The sequence below is a fragment of the Cebidichthys violaceus genome, unplaced genomic scaffold (assembly GCF_023349555.1).
Source record: "Cebidichthys violaceus isolate CVI_PGR_0920_01 unplaced genomic scaffold, fCebVio1.0.p SCAF_23, whole genome shotgun sequence".
Lineage (NCBI taxonomy): Eukaryota > Metazoa > Chordata > Actinopteri > Perciformes > Stichaeidae > Cebidichthys > Cebidichthys violaceus.
The window spans coordinates 10,602,960-10,619,674 of record NW_027176406.1 but is presented as its reverse complement, the minus strand read 5'-3'; the positions used below and the strand labels follow the sequence as shown (position 1 = coordinate 10,619,674).

At 40.5% G+C, this 16,715-nt stretch overlaps 1 protein-coding gene across 1 annotated transcript in view; it reads left to right on the top strand.

Annotated features, from left to right (window-relative positions):
* Positions 1 to 16,715, top strand: part of LOC137878416 (protein phosphatase 1 regulatory subunit 29) — a 60,188-nt gene that overhangs the window by 5,733 nt on the left and 37,740 nt on the right. The window contains exon 2 of the mRNA XM_068718715.1: positions 12,340 to 12,593. The gene's annotated coding sequence lies outside the window, so the exon portion shown is untranslated. The remainder of the gene's footprint in view (positions 1 to 12,339; positions 12,594 to 16,715) is intronic.

The window sequence follows — 16,715 nt, the reverse complement described above, 5'->3', positions numbered from 1 at the left end:
TTTGGTTTTAATAATCTCCTGAGGAAGAAGGAGCTCGACATGACTCATACAACATGCAGCTGTTTCTGTTAGGGCTGCTATTTTCAGACTGCAGTCAACTATGAACTTATACAGAGTGGTTTACTCATGTTCTCAGTGCACAGTAATGTGAAATTAGTTTAATACAATATCACTCACTAAGTCCCATATGTGGGAGTATGCAGCTTTTATATAGATAAAGTAATTGGAGCCATTTAAAATGTATTAGGCGATAATGAGCACAACACATTCCTGTGTAAAAAACAAATTGGCTTACAAAAATAGCAGGTGATAAAAGTGAATTTTAATTCAGAATCGATTTTGAATTAAGTTGAGAGCCGAAGAATTAAAACTGAATCGCAAAATTTCAATAACATGAGATAAGATAAGCCTTTATTGATCCACAGAGATGTGCAGCTGTTGCAGCAGAATGGGGACAGACGTAATAGAAATCAGAAAGTATAAAAAGGAAAAATTGGAGGTAGTATATATATATATATATATATATATATATATATATATATATAATCTGTCTATCTGACAGTGGCTATGTCTTTTGCATGTCTCTAAAGCCAGTCATCCAATCCAGGAATTCTTCCCATTTAGCCTGACTATTGCTCGAGACCCAAGGAAGTGCAGTGTCAGTTTTGGAGTAATTTGGACACGTGTCAATATTGATAAACGTTGAATAAACAAGCATGCAGCGCACACGTGTTCTCAACCGTGGTCTGCAGGCTCATTGACTGCTGCTCACTTTTGCTGCTGGATGCTGCATGTAGCCTGATAGAATCAATGCTATAGCGCTACGTTGATTCTGCAACCGAACTTTTCTTCACTTGCAGTCAAGGAGCACGACGGGATGGTCCCCACCCTCGGTGGAATGAATGATCTTCAATCTTATGTCATAATATATTTTGAGTTTGAGTTGAGTTGCATATTTTTTTTACGTGGTTTTGGGGCCTTTTGTAAGTTATTTTTCGGTACAATGACTTGGAGTAAATCAATAATTTACACATCTAGACATCATAATAAATCTCTAGCTGTTTGAGGCCCTTTCAGTTGCGCACTTTACCTAATGTAAAAATCTGGCCATGGTTTTGTGAACCAGAGTATTTCACCGATGTTTCTGACCGTGACTAGCTGCGACTTGTCTGTTTTTTTCTCCCGTGAACCAGAGTTGTGCTTCACCTGTTTCTGAGTAGCCGGATATGGGTGTGTGACACAACTATGTCATGACAGGTGTATTGCTGAGGAGCCAAGCCAACTGTAGAGTGTGAAGTTGTTTGTATGAAGGATTCTCGAGAAAGCTGCAAGCAGCAACACCACAAGCCAAGCATTCAGCCCGTCCTGAACAGGCAGGTTTTGCACGAACGCTGCAAAAAAAACAACCTATTAGAAATGAAAATAGGAACTTTATAAGACCAATTTAAATCGTGGTGGTGTGGTGTGAAAGTAGTGGCAGCAAAAGTAAGCAAGGTATAGTATATGTTAACAGCATAATGACATGATGGACCATTTTTGGAAACTGTCAGAAACTTCAACAAATACATGTAAACAGAACCGAGTGATTCAGTGAGGTTGACAAAGCGTCTGCAGAAACCTGCATGTGTGTATATTATGAGCCATGCATGTTACGTGTGCGCTCATTTTTCTCTGGATAGCTGTCTAGTAAGTGTTCAGTGCGTGTGTGTGTGTGTGTGTGTGTGTGTGTGTGTGTGTGTGTGTTTGTGTGTACTGTATGTGTGTTAAGTAAGGACACCATCTGCCATCATCTTTGCTTTGTGCCAACCCCCCACCCCTATTAACCCACACCCAGGCTCACATACACAAAATCCTTCAGTGTTAGAGTTTGACAAAGAAAACAATCTCGCTATGGGTATATGAGAGAGAGAGAGAGAGAGAGAGAGAGAGAGAGAGAGAGAGAGAGAGAGAGAGGCATAACATGCTGGAAGAAGAGTGGGTGTTATGCACGGAGCACAGTAATTGCTAAAGGTGATGAATAAAAAGCCCAAAGATTGAGCAAAAAGGTAATTGTGGTATTTCTACTTGTTTTTCAGACCCTGAAATGTAGGCACTCACATCAGACAGAAACTTACATATTTGCTTGTATATCACACACACATTGTCACACACACACACACACACACACACACACACACACACACACACACACACACACACACACACACACACACACACACAACGATATAGAAATACAATTACTTGCACATTTGCACACACATACGAAGTGGATTTTGGAATAATGCCTTGTTTTTTTCTGGACTGCCCTAGATTAATTTGGCATCTGTGCTGCACACTCATCTCTCTCTCTCTCTCTCTCTCTCTCTCTCTCTCTCTCTCTCTCTCTCTCTCTTTCCCTCTATGTTGTTATCACTCTGCTTTCCCTTTTACACACACACACACACACACACACACACACACACACACACACACACACACACACACTTACACTTTCCATCGCCCTCTTTTTCTGTAGCCTGCCTCTCGTGTTGAATCTCTCCCTCTTTCCCTCTCTTCACCCGTTGTTTTCTGTGTCTCTCTCCTTCTCTTAGTACAGACTGCTAAGATCTGGGTATAAATATTTTAGCTTTGTCAACCACTTGCAGAGAGACAGTATCTCTATTGCCCCTGTGTGTGTGTGTGTGTGTGTGTGTGTGTGTGTGTGTGTGTGTGTGTTCGAGTGTGCATGTCTGTCTCGGCACAGTTTAGTTGGATGAGTAGCTGACGGTATGGTCTACTGAAGTGTGCCATGGCCTATAGAAACTATATGTTTCAATGTCTGGCCCAGCAGAATGTGTCCAGAATCAGCCTGTTTTTTTTTATTTAGTGGTTTTGAAGCAGAATGTTTATTAATAGTACAGAGAGCAAAGCAATGCTCATACCAACTTGACCTAACCTTTGCCTTAGTAGAGCCAAAATAGTTCACCCTGAACCAGAATAATGACTGCAAATACACACCCACAGACAGAATCAACACAGAGCCTCAAGCCTCTGGTTTACTTTCTGTAAAGAAGGTTGCATGCAACGGACATGAGCTGACGTGGAATACTGATATGAAAACGTTTGGATCAAAGCTCCTCAAAGTTCTCCATTTGCTCTTCCAATCCGCGTGGTGAGAAAATATTGCAATTGGCACACGGACAGGAAAGAACCCCCATGAAGGGCCGCGTCTGACGGTGGGACTTGTGATTGTTGTTCATTTTGATCGAAAAACACAAATTAATTACTTGAACTGCCACTGCCAAGCACAAGTACCTCAAAATTGTACTTAAGTTCAGTACTTGAGTAGATGTACTGTTGCACTGATAGACAGACAGGTGGTGGGAGGGCAGAATAATTCTGTTTGTTTCCAGGGGATTAGAGATTAGAAACACATCCTAACCTACAGCCTGCAGACACACATCTGCACTCAGGAGATGCTTTTAGTCTGCCCACTGGTTTCTTAATACAAACTGAGTAAACTCTGACAGTGTGTTTATGTGTGCACCTTCATTCATATCTAAAAAGTAAAAAAAACAAAACAACAAGAAACAAAAACACCTTTAAGTTTTTCCCATTCAGGTTCCTTCAGATGCTGTGTGATGCTTAGTCAGCTTCTCAGGCGGAGAGTCTCGAGTCACGGAGGCTAAAATGTAGAAATGCGCCGTTGGCTTGGAGTGATCGATAGTCAAACGAATGCTACCTCTCCCCACGGTCAATAATAATATTGACTGCTGTACATCCTCTGTTAAAAACAAGCCAAGGAAGGTTCATTTGTTCTTCTTTTTCATTTTCCAGCACCTTTTTTTTTTTGTAAAACTTCTTTTACTGCAGATTTACTGGTCTGTAGTTACGGCAGATCTGAACACACTGACAGAGACACACTGCAGGCCCCAAACACAAGCAGACATATGCTGTGTAATGTGCACAGACCTAAGCCAAATACACACCACATTGCACGCATAACCACAGTGACACACTCGAGTATCCGCACACACACACACACACACACACACACACACACACACACACACACACACACACACACACCAGCTACACTCCTCTTCACACCCCTAGGGGTTCAAATGATTTCACAAATGCTCACACTTAATCCACCAGCCAGGCGACGAAAGCTTAGACGAGTATGCGTGATAATGTGCGTGTGGCACAGCGCTGTGGTTCGTATACGAAAATCAGCACTCTTTTATTCACAAGTAAAAAGTTGTGATAATTTACATCCTGTACTTTAAATCTTTGTTAACAGCTAACATAGCTATTTTTTTTAAAATGTATGTTCTCAGAGAGTTTTTGTTTTTGTTCTCTTAAAATGAAATTGGCTTGAGGTAACGGGCTTGTCAGTGTACATATAAGAAGACATGTTCTTTAGGATGAATCCTTGCAGTAATACAGAGGATGACTTAATTAACCGTTGATGTATCAGCAAACAGCCCACACCTGCAGTAGCATAGTCTCAGCCTGAAGCAGGCAATCAAAGTCACAAATTACATTATTAATGTCACTGCAGAAGGATTAACTTATCAAGATTAACAAACATACTATTTTCAGGCACAGAGAATTGCCCAGCTTTCACAAACAAATAGTTATTCTAAGAATGTTACTTGGAAACTAAACCACAGATTCCTTTGTTACACGACTGTTTCAGCTGCGACAAAAGAGATAAGAGATTATCTGCTCTTATCTACGCTAACCTCCTATTTAGAGATTACCATGGTGGTTTTTTTTTTCTGCATTTATTTCAGTACACCCTCACTGCATGGCAAAATGCAGGCTCAATCTACTGTTCTATAATTTATGGACACAGAGGCCTGTCTTTTTTTAAGTCATTTAATTACAGCAGTTTCAATATACTGTGTACATTGCTTCATGTACTGCAATGGATGTGCATGCAACATCCCCCTAAAATATCGCACAATCTCCAGATGTGAATGGAAACTGGAAAACAGCTGACTAAAACAAACAAGTATTTTTTTTTCTTTGCCTGAATTTATTATAAAAACAATGAATATGCCCTCTCAACAACTGATACAACGGTTGCAATCAGATCTCTCTTTTTTTTTTGAGGTATGCTATTAACTTTAACCCCAAATAATAATAACTCAAGTTTTTATTCGACATTATTTATTTACTACGACCAAATGATTATCCATCTATTATAGTGAAGAACTGTGACAAAACAAAACCATTGTTTGGCGGCATCATCGTCTGCGTTAGGCAGTAACACAGAAGCCTTTTCAGTGTCAGTTAATTGCCCGTTAGCTTGGCGCAGAGGCTGAAGGTGAAGGGAGGCACTTAGTCTCTGCCGAAAGAGGAAACATTTGACTCATGGTATCTGTAATTTATGTATGATATGTGTCATCTTAGCTAGCTTGTTACCAAGCCATTGATAACCATCCATTCAGGAATCATCTGTGGTCTAACATTAAGCTAGCTGCCGTTAAATACCGTCAAAAGGCAGGCTGGCTGCTTGTTAAACCATAATATCATGTTTTCTAGTTCTGCATGTGTTAAATACAGAATACTGTATGTGGGTGTGAGGAGGATTTGGATTTATCTAAAGGCACCTAACAACTGCAATGCAACAAGCAACCAATTACTTTTGCTTTTGATGAATTTGTAAGGTAATGTAATTACCTTTTCATTGAGTAATACGTGCTGTGGCGTTTACATTATGTCCATCACTAATAATCTTAGCCGTCTAAGTGGATGCTTCTGTCATCATATCACAGCGGACCCTGATCTTTGTTCACTATTGTTTTCTGTTTTGGGGGTGAAAATAAAATTCTAAAACCAAAACAATGGAACCTTGTCCTGACAGTATCACCACCCCTCAGAGATGTGTTATAAGGGGTAAGGATGGTTTGGTTAAAACATAGGCTTGCATTGTGGCTGTTGGCAGGCTAGAAAACCTTTGGTTTATGTTCACAGGCACAAAAAATAAATAAATGCACCATACTGTGCATTGTGCTCTGGATATATCTAAGGCATATCCCAGCATGCATTACACTGCAGCATTTCTCTTGCCCAGCCATATTAAACATGTATGGATACACATACAAGAAAATACAGAGACAAAAAATATTTTTTTTATGTACTTATACTGTACCATATACTGACGTACAACTTGACGGGTTTCCACATAGAGGAAGAGTGTAACGCAGAGCGTCCCGCCCACACCTGATTAAAAAACAATTCATCGCTCTCTATTGACTTTTGTCTGCTAACAAACAACAGGAAAAATGCCTAAAAGCTGCCGTATGGTGGATGCATGTAAAGAACCCAGAATTAAGTTTCTATAGGCTCCTGAACTCCTCTTTGAGTTATAGTGGAAGGTGGATTCATCAGAAAGCTATGCAGTAATATCTTTGCAAATGCCTTGGCTAGCTACAGTAGCCTACTAACACGTAGCAACAATTAGCTTGCTAACAGCTAATTTGTCCTATACCACTATCATTTTTGCTATCAACTGCAGCCCTGGTAGATGTAGGGTGCTAACATATTCCGTTGACATGCTGAAACTCTAACATTCTTAGCTAGCCACAGGCATTTGTTAGCGTTTCAGCCCTTGGTTGCATATTGTGGCGGCGGTTGTTTTCTCCTCCGCTGGGCATGGTGTTCACAATATGATGCGTTATGCTCTGTCTCTATGAATCAGACTGATGATTCAGCAGACTACCTTGAGGAAGAAGAGATTCATGCAAAAGCACACTTTAACACACACAAGCATGCAAAAAAGTATTCAAAAACATCTGTCTACAGCAGGTGATGTGAAGTTTGTTATCTTTTGGCACATTCTTTTTTTATCATTGATGTTCTTTTTGTCTTCCTAGTCACTCTCTCCGTCGCTATGTCTCTCTTCCTCCCTCTCTCTCTCTCTTTCCGTCTCACCCAGCCTCCAGCTCTGCAGTTAGGAGCCTCGGTGGCAGATTTTGCCTGGCAGTGCTAAGGACACATGCGCCTTGAAGGAAAGACAGAGACAGAAAGACAGATGGGTGGGCAATGGAGATAGAGGGTACTTGTTGGAACCTCAGTTTCAGTCCTCCCTCCTTTCCAGTCCTCCCACTTTATGGACTTCATACCACAAGAACAAATATTCATATGCTGTCAGTTTACCAGCTCCCTGCTCCCAAATAATAAATAATTGGAATAGGGAAATGTAGCTGCGTGGTTGGTGAATTACAGCAATGTTGAGGTGTCTTGGTACGCTGTTCTTCTGGTGATAATTATCAACAGTAATGCAGACTGTTTATTCATAATTTCTTTTTAATGAAACTGGCCTCATTTCAACTGACTGTCTCGTATACAAAGTGAGTTTTGTGAAACGAGCAGGAAACAGACAGATAGCTCTTTAAAATGTCTTTCAGCCTTTGGCATCGTTATCTCTCCGGTGACACATTTACCAGATGAGCGCTCCTTCCCCACCGTTTGCTCACTTGGCCCACCTGCTTTCAACGACTTTTTGTGACATCACCTTGGTTCTCGTATCGCACACCTGCTCTCCTCAGATTGAGAATCCTTTGTCTTCGTTGGTGGCCTCAGTGTCTTTACAGGAGGTTTATTAAAACAATGTAGTAGTGTTGACTGTTTTTACCTCATAGGGCCTTGTTATGAGCATGGATGCACACATAGAAGCGACTGATATATTTATAAGGTGTGTTGAGCGGATAGAGTGCACTTCTGGTTGAACTCAATAGCAGAAGTCATTGGCTATTGGTCTGATGACCGATAAGTCTTTGGGTGCTGGATTATTTCACAAGTAGCCAATAAGCTAATTTTAAGGTACTAAAAAGCTTGCATTTCGGCCGATGCGTTCCGCCTCTCTTGCTCTCCAAACGGACTGTTTACCTGCACCAAAGTCTGCTCTGTCAGAATCTGTTTATGGAGTTTAGGTTGAACCAAACATATACATTTGATATCATGAATTTGGTAAGCGCATCATTACATATATTGATTTTGTTAGGCCAAACAGGAAACTGTATGTTGGCATAGAGTGTGCGTCATGGCATGCAATAAAAATAAGTATACCAGAGTGTTTCAAATTCATTCTGAACTGCCTTCTTGTCCTGATGACCTCACAAAGATCACGCAGGATGAGGCATTATAATTGGATGTTTGCATAATCAAATTACAAATGGGAATCCAGCTGAACACTACACAACTGCCTGATGTTGTTATTTATTCATGTGTAAAGGAGATTTCCTGCTACATTATTTTGCCTGTTGAGTACAGATTATAATAGAACTTTGTATGCAACAAAGTGGAAGCATTTTCAGGCATAATTAGGTATCTTTCATTGCTCTTTCAACGCACCACAAGATAATATACAGTGAGATCCAAGCTTGCATGTGGATGCAATGCGTCATATCTCCATGCATTGTGTCGAGATGTTTGCATGCTAAGCTACAGATGGAGAAGTCGAGACTTTCTCATGTCTCGACTTTCTCAAATTTTTTGTCTGAAATTAGAAACACAAGTGCAGCAAAGCATAGCGGACGTAAGAGGCTCGGAACATACAGCTGACTGCAGACTCATAATATTACTCACAAGATTTTGAACACGCCAAAGCAACGGGGGAGAGGCCTTCCAATGCGTAACATTTTATGATTTCTTCATAGTCATGGAATAGTGCGGCACATTGCACACCTGACACAAGTAATGCTGATAAGAATTAGACTGCTGAAGTGAGCAGTTTGTGGGATATAAAGATGTCAGAGAGGCACAGAGCCGTTAGGGACGCGCTGGCAATAATAATCAGCCATGAACTTTTGACTCAGACCGGCCAACCAAAACCAACCTAAACACACATTTAAATATTGAAGTAAATAGTAAACACAGATTAGATTTCATCCAGAACATGTACCATGTTATTTAAAAAGAAAAACAGTCAAAGAGAAAGGCCAAATGTAGGTGGAACTGTGGATTGGCGTAATATGGACTGTAACTGTGCAGAGTGAGTTGGAGGTGAGTAAACTTTTCATGCTTTAGTTGAACTCCAGTTGAGCAATGAACATAGCAATTACTATTAATTCACACTCTTGACATCCATGGTCCATTAAAACATTGACATGTAGATAAACTGTTAAAAAATGTCATTTCTTTTCATCATTTTTTTTTATCCGGCTTTGACAGGCTGAATATTCAACCAATCACTATAAGGGTTATTTAATACAGTAGTTGTGACAGTCATGCAAACTACAGGACTGAATATTTAAACATAATTTTACTGTAAATGATGCTTTGCTGGGTTGGCTCTGACATTCATTTCCTCTAATTGCTGCTCTGAACTGCAGTTAGAATGATGTTCAGAATACTTCCTCTTTGTCCAATCTGCCAGTCCCCCCTTCTTTGACATACACTAAACATTAAAGTGCTTAATTTCAGTTTAAAAAAAAAACAACCCACCCATGGACCCATGAGAAGGTGTGGAGGCTATACAAATGCTGACTGTACCAATGAGTAAGTCTTCTGTATGTAATTGCTTGTATGCGTGAGCGTGTATACAGCTGAGCAGAGGAAAAAGGACTGATTCCCTTCCAACCCTCCCATTGTGTCAGCAGCTGCTTCTCTTTGATGTAACTACAGTATGAGTGGGAGAGGACGATACAGTTTGAGAAGGAGAGAGACTGTGCACATCTGTAAGAGAGGGAGGAAAGCATATTGACGCTCAATCTAAGCTATAATAGCCAACTAGCTCCAAGCACCTTCGGGGCCCAATGCTGCTTAAAGCGAGTGTCTGACTAAAAGTGTATAAGGGATGGTGATCCTTATGGGCTCGGTTCAATACTGATGTGTATTGTGTCTACATAATGTAGCTGTTATAAATACACACTGGAAGCTGAGAGAGTAGTCAGACATGGTGTCATTCCATTAGTGTGCCATTGAGGCTAGATAGGAAACACACTACTTCAATTTATTGCCTGGTTGAGGGATAATGAAGTCTAGGGCCATCCAATGCATCACTGTGATAATAAAAACACAAATATCAAGCATTTTGTGTGACTGTTGAACAGAGTGAGATTTACATGAGTAGGGTTACAATTGAGTCACTTGGAGTGTCCACAGTCTAAAGGTTTTATTCTCTAGAGTGCATAAATTTGCTCTTTAATTTCTTGGCAGATTCAGATCAGACCTCTTGTGCACAGACGGAATTTTTCTGCCTCGACATTAAAGGTCAGAGGGTTCACCCAAAATGCTCGACTTTATTCTTCAGGGAGCGCAAATATCCCCATCAGATTGAAAATAAATCTGGCCATTAGATTTCAACATCTTGGATGGAAAGATGACAGTTTGACCTGAGGGTAACCTCAGAGGAAAACTCTTGGATTTAAAAAAAAAGAAATTGAAATGGCTTCAAGCGTGAATTTGCAGTACATTTGGGCAACGTTTATTCTGACAGCCCTGGTATGGTCCTTTAAGACAAAATTTCCCAAGGAAATCCATATTGACCCCTGTCACAGAAACACTGGGTAGTACAAAAACATCCTTAAAAAAATGACATAAAACAAAATGATGGGAAAGTAGATGAGACAATGATATTTTTAGAATCATATTATGTAGTCTAGGGATGAAAAAAAATGATGTGAGCACCACAAACAAGTAGGCCTCAAGTGTGCTCCAATTTGATCAGCGCTTTTATTCTTGTGAAGCTTATTTTGCTGAGCAAATATGCAACGCTGAAACATGCAAGTCTTTAATGAGGTCTGGTTCTGTGCTTCTTTTCTTAGTCTAGAATTTGTTTCAGCTTATTTCTGTTGTGACAGAGCACACTGAGGAGACACTTCTAATCTGTTTCAGTAGTAAGCTTGAACTCTTGTGCGTCTGCCATAGAAGCGCATGTGTTTGTTTTAGCGTCTGCAGAGTGCACGCAAAAACATGCTCCGAGTGTGCGCTCGCGTCACTTGTTAGTATAGTTTTCCTTGAGTGAAAGCTCATATGATGTTTGTTTTCCTCGGTGTGTGTGTGTGTGTGTGTGTGTGTGTGTGTGTGTGTTTTCATGTGGCGTGCGCTCTTGCTTCTCGCACGCATATGTCTACTTACTGTGCCGAGGCATGATCGAGTGTAATGCAGCGCTCTTTCTCCATTTAACTTGTGAGGGAGGAGCAGGACCGGCCCAGTATTACTGCTGAAAATGAGATGTCACGCTCTGCTCACTTCGGGGCAGCCGGCCGGGCTCACCCTAACTGATTTAGGCTGTCTGTGTGGGTATGCCTGTGCTTGTGTGTGTGTGTGTGTGTGTGTGTGTGTGTCAGGGAGACAGATAAAGAGAGACAGAGAGAGAGAGAGAGAGAGAGAGAGAGAGAGAGAGAGAGAGAGAGAGAGAGAGAGAGAGAGAGAGAGAGAGAGAGAAAGGAAGCCATGTATGTCAGTTTCCCTGACAGTTATTTGCACAAATTATTCATCGACAGGCACTATGTTGTGTACCGACGGCTTGAGGTGTGATGTGACAGGTGTCCTGCTCCCCGACTGAAACGGGAAGATAGGTAGCATCTCATTATATGTAGTAGCACTTATAAACCCAGCCATCTGTCACCATGTACCCTTCTGATGCATCATCAGCCATTATTATCATCATTATTGTTTTCCCGCGGTGTCTGCTCTGGGTAATGTTAATTTAAGTGAACCGCAGCAGTTGAAATGTATGGTGAGAGAAAAGGAGTGTGAGAAACAAAGAACAGGACAAGCGTAACAAATCGACTGGTGAAAGGCACAGATTGATAGATGGAGAGGTGGATAGGACGATACACAGCAGCAGTATTATTTCTCATGTTTCTCGTGCACATTTTTTTCAAAATCAAAAATCTGTATGCTTCTAAAAATCCTCTCTCCTTCCTCCGCTCTTCCTCTCTCACCTTTTTCTCTCCGTCTGACTGTAGTCTCAACTCAAGTATTTTCATCCACATAGCATTATTTTTTTATTATTTTGAAGTCCTGTAGTGCTGAGTGATGCATTATTTACAGTTATTTTTCAATGTGTCTCTATTAATGATAGATCTATTTTACCAGAAGGTATTCTTTTTTAACACTAAATATATATACGGTAGACATTTAGGCAACATTTTTAAATGTTATTGTTAGCATGATTGGCATCACTCAGATTGGTTTGTTAAATGGACGTAATGAACACATTGCTTGTCAATTTAATGAAGTAAGTAACGGTACATGGGCGTTTATTTTAGCCTGTAACTCTACATGAATAAACGCAAATGAAACAATAAGGAATGATCATTTATTTTGATTGCAAAATACTCAGTGATGTTAAATTCTTCTAGTTTATCGTTTTATTTGTATTTTTCTTAATTTCAGCCCACAGCAGGCCCCGTTTGGTCTCCTGTGGCGCCGGTAGAACCACAGAGGACCTGTACCAAGTAGAAGAGCAGAAGAACCAGCTCATTTTGGTGTACAACCTCAACCAGCTGCTTCATTTAGGAGCAGCTTCCCTCATCAGAAGGTTTTCATAAAGGACACACAGCAGAGTGGCCAGACAAGAGAAAGGAGACCTTCTGTGTCCGGATAAAGAAAGCTGAAGAGTGAGAGGAGGCAACAAAGAGAGGCAACAGGTTAGAGATTCTTTTTGTTTTATTAGATATATATTTTTTTTACTATTGCATATTACTGTTTCAAAAATGAGACCGACTTTTTCGAAGCTCGACACACAAAAACATATACACAAAACACAAAATATCTTAAGCAAACATTTAATTTAAAACTATGTAAACTCTTCTAATAATTGTATTTTTGCATCACAACTTCACACACACACACACACACACACACACACACACACACACACACACACACACACAAAGCACATTCCAGCGATGATATAATCTAACGTACATTCATTGACAGAAACTGACACCTCTGCTCTGCTTTACAATAGCCTGAATATTCATGTGTCTATTTGCATGCATGTGTCATGGTCATGACTTCACACCAGTGCATGTGCAGTGTGCGTGAGTATTGTGTGAAGCTTTTGGCGTACAGTTAAGCACTGGAGTGAAAGCATTAGTTAGTGTCTTCGCAGGTATATATTATGCCATCTCCCCTGCTTTTATTGCACTTATTTTACTGGAAACACTGTCATTAGTGCTGACAGTACTTCACTTTCCACAGCTATTAAATTCTGCCTGTGTGCACATGTGAGTGTGCTGTGTGTGTCAGGCAGAGATAAAGTAAAAGAAGTAATTGTTGTAATTATTTCGTCTCCGCTCTATCCCCGCCTGTGCCGGCGTTGAGGAAAATCTCGCCGCTCTGAGAATGTAATGCAGAGTGAACTCAACTTCCTTTTTGTTCATTTTTTGGTTATTATTATTGTCATCAGTGTCCCTGACAATAGCATGTTGTTTAATCCACACCAAAGGAAAACAAAACTCAAACCAAGAATACTATACCCAAGAATTTGTATTTTGTATTGTTCAATAAGTATAATATTTATACTTTGCTATAAGAATGCAAAAGATTGTTGGGAGTTATTTAGAAAATGTAGCCTTCCCTTAAGGGCAACTGGTTAGAACACAAACATATTTGTGCATTAAAATATCAAAAATAAGGCAGGGTAAGGGCTTTGTTGAAAAAGTGAATAGATGGAAACAAAGAGAAGTCTAGAATACAAAATAAAGCATTCATCAGGCTCGTGCTGGTTGGTGATTGGATTGTAGATCCACAATTGAAGGGATGATCGATTATTTGATCAAGGCAAACTTATTTAACTTAGTATCAGAACTAAGATGCTATTAAAATGAACTCTGGAATTATTTAGAGATGTTTCTGGTGGAGCAGCATGTCGGCCCGCTGAGCCCCGTTACTCATCAAGCATTTTAGATCCTTAATTACAAACCTTTTCCATTGTTCTGACATCCTGCATCTTCATTCTTTTTATAAGAGTAGTTCACATTGTATCCAAAGATGTTTTGTCACATTTTACCAAGTTGTGAATTGAATAGATAACACATATATAAGTTGTCATGAACACAGTTACGCTCATCTGACAGAGATAATTAAATAGAGTGGTAGACTATAACAAAACAATGGACAGCTGATGCAGCAGAGCCACACGTGGTGTTTAATTGACGTCTCTTTAAAAAGATCGCTCCCGGGCCAGGATGCCTCATTTTGTTAAATGCCTCGATTCCTCTCTCGAGGACACATGTTAGCGTATTGAATAGCATGACTTGTGTCCTCTCATGCACCACCAGTGACTCTGAGCTTGGACCCAGTGTCGTCTCCTCGTGGGGAAAAAGCCTCGAATCACAGAAAACAGCTCATTCGTCTTTCTTTGAAAAGAATCCTCAGCAGCGAACACAGGAATGGCCCCTTCCTTACATCAGCTTTTGGAAGTAATCACAGTTCCCTAGCTTAAGGGCTAATATGCTAGCCTGTGTTCAGAACCGCATAGTCATTAAAAATCAAAAGCCAACCCCTTATATTTCAATAAACAAAATGCAGTAATGTGATAGGGATCTCATGAAAGCCACATCCAAGGAGACAGACATAAAACAAGCAACGCTCTAATACTCTGTAATGTGTACTCATAGATGAAGAAATCACATGTTAGTCCCTCAGTAAATATGATAACTCATGTGTGATGCCGCGTGATTACGTGTTTCCTATATAATCAGCTGTGACCTGTGAAATCAGTGACTGTGACCCTGTGAAAATGTGAACTGTGTGGTACATCCGGCAGTGATACAACTGCTTATACCAATAAATCCCCTTTTACTTTAATATGTGAAGGCCTTTTAGCCCACTTGTGAAACCCTCTGAGGACGGCACTATCAGTTAGTCAGTCATTTTAAATTGCTTTGCTCCAGACAGGTATAGAAGCCTCAAAGGGCCTCAAAGGGCCCTCTACTGTATAGGGCTTTTTGAGCCTGTCAGGAGAACAAATACTGCTTTCTGATGCCTTTGTGTACCTAACAGTACAGCACGACATAAAACAGCTTCTGAGTCACAAACCAACAACAGTGGGTGGAAATGCACTGGATTGCATTGTCCAGTGCATCGTGAATCTTTCTTGTTTATTTAAGAAAACAAATTAATTTGCATTTAAATACTAGCTATTTTGAAACCAAACCTTTCTGAAAGGGTGAGTGCTTTTCAGAAAAAGCAAGGTTAAATGCTCAACGCAATTACATTTAAAAGCTAGCCCTCTAAGCTGGTACAGGGGGGTATTAAGGAGACACAATGCATGCAGCGTAAAATTACCATTATTAGTTGAAGTAATAACGATTGCAGTGAGCCATAGGCACTGACATCATTCCAGGAGTGCCGAGCGGAGAATATTTAGACATTAACATTGTTTCAGTGAACCAACAGAGAAACTATTAACCGTTATAGACTATTAAAGGAGGCAATTATTGACTTACTTGATGAGATTGAGGGAGATATTAAGCCTGTCACTCTAAGATCTCAAAGCAATTAACAGTGTTGTTAAAATTCGCTTAACGCCTCAGGTGTTTGCGTACGGCTCCTTCCAGTCACATGTTGGCTGTGCTCCTGGGATGCCGCACAGCCTTTCATCGGCATGTGTCAGATGTTTTATGCAGTATTGTTTATTGGAGAGATGGGCCCACTTTCCACTAACAAGGCAGGGAATGGAGGAGACAGGGAAAGAGGTTTGAATGTTGCAGGCTTCTCATTTGTTGAAGGTGCTATTGGGGGCAACATTGTCAGAAACAGAAATGTCTGCACAGACGGAAAGGACATGGTGAGGGACATATTGATATGATGAAAAAAAGATTCTGTATTACCATGCTGATGATGGTGTCTTCCAGATATAGCTATTAATAATGAGTCCAGTTTGAAATCAATCTAAGGATGCAAAGCATATCTTCATTTTTGCACGTAACTGCGGCATTTAGGTTTTCTGTTCGAGGAAGTTCATTCATGTGACATCTGTACAATTTCATAGTATGTGTGCACTGAGAACTAACTGAAATTAAGCTGACGTTTTGCTAAGGAGTTGCTAGCGTTCAGTGGCGTTGTATGTTCCGTGTTCTGTATGGCTGAACCCATGGTGTCAAACTTAACAAAAAAGTACCTGAAACTGGCAATTCACACAGCAGTTACAGTCTTGTGATTGCCAGCGGCGTGAATGCCAATGAGGACCAGCCTGTAACAGCAACAGCCTGAGGGAACTATTGCACTGCGACGCAGTGTAGCACACTGTGCTCACGCTTTACATCTATTCTTGTAAGAGTTCAGTATAACCGCAATTTCCCATTCAGTCAATAAGCAAAGCAGCGTTCTGGGTTTAAAGCTTTGATTAAAGGCACTTTGAAACCAATTTCGACAAGGTGAAAGTGCTTCCTCACAGTATTGAAAGTATGTTTCTTCATGTTGTGTGTGTTTTGAGGAGAAATGCACTTGATTTAATGTTTGTACATCATCACAAACAGGAGTTTGGTGTGTGCAGGATTGTGTGTCTTTGTCATGGCTGTCAAGGTCTATATTTAAGGCTGGCCAGAATGCTTTGAAGCTTTATCTGTTGCCATGGTAATCTACGTCCAAATCAGTACTGGAATGCATAATTTTCTGTTGTTTCTTTGTTTTTAACGCACAAGCCTACCAAGGCTAAAGCCCCAATGTCCGCAACAGGATGCTCTGCGTGTAAAACGTACATCTGACTGAGATCTGTTTCTCTTACTGACTGACTGAAGGTTGAGAGGTTACTGACGCTG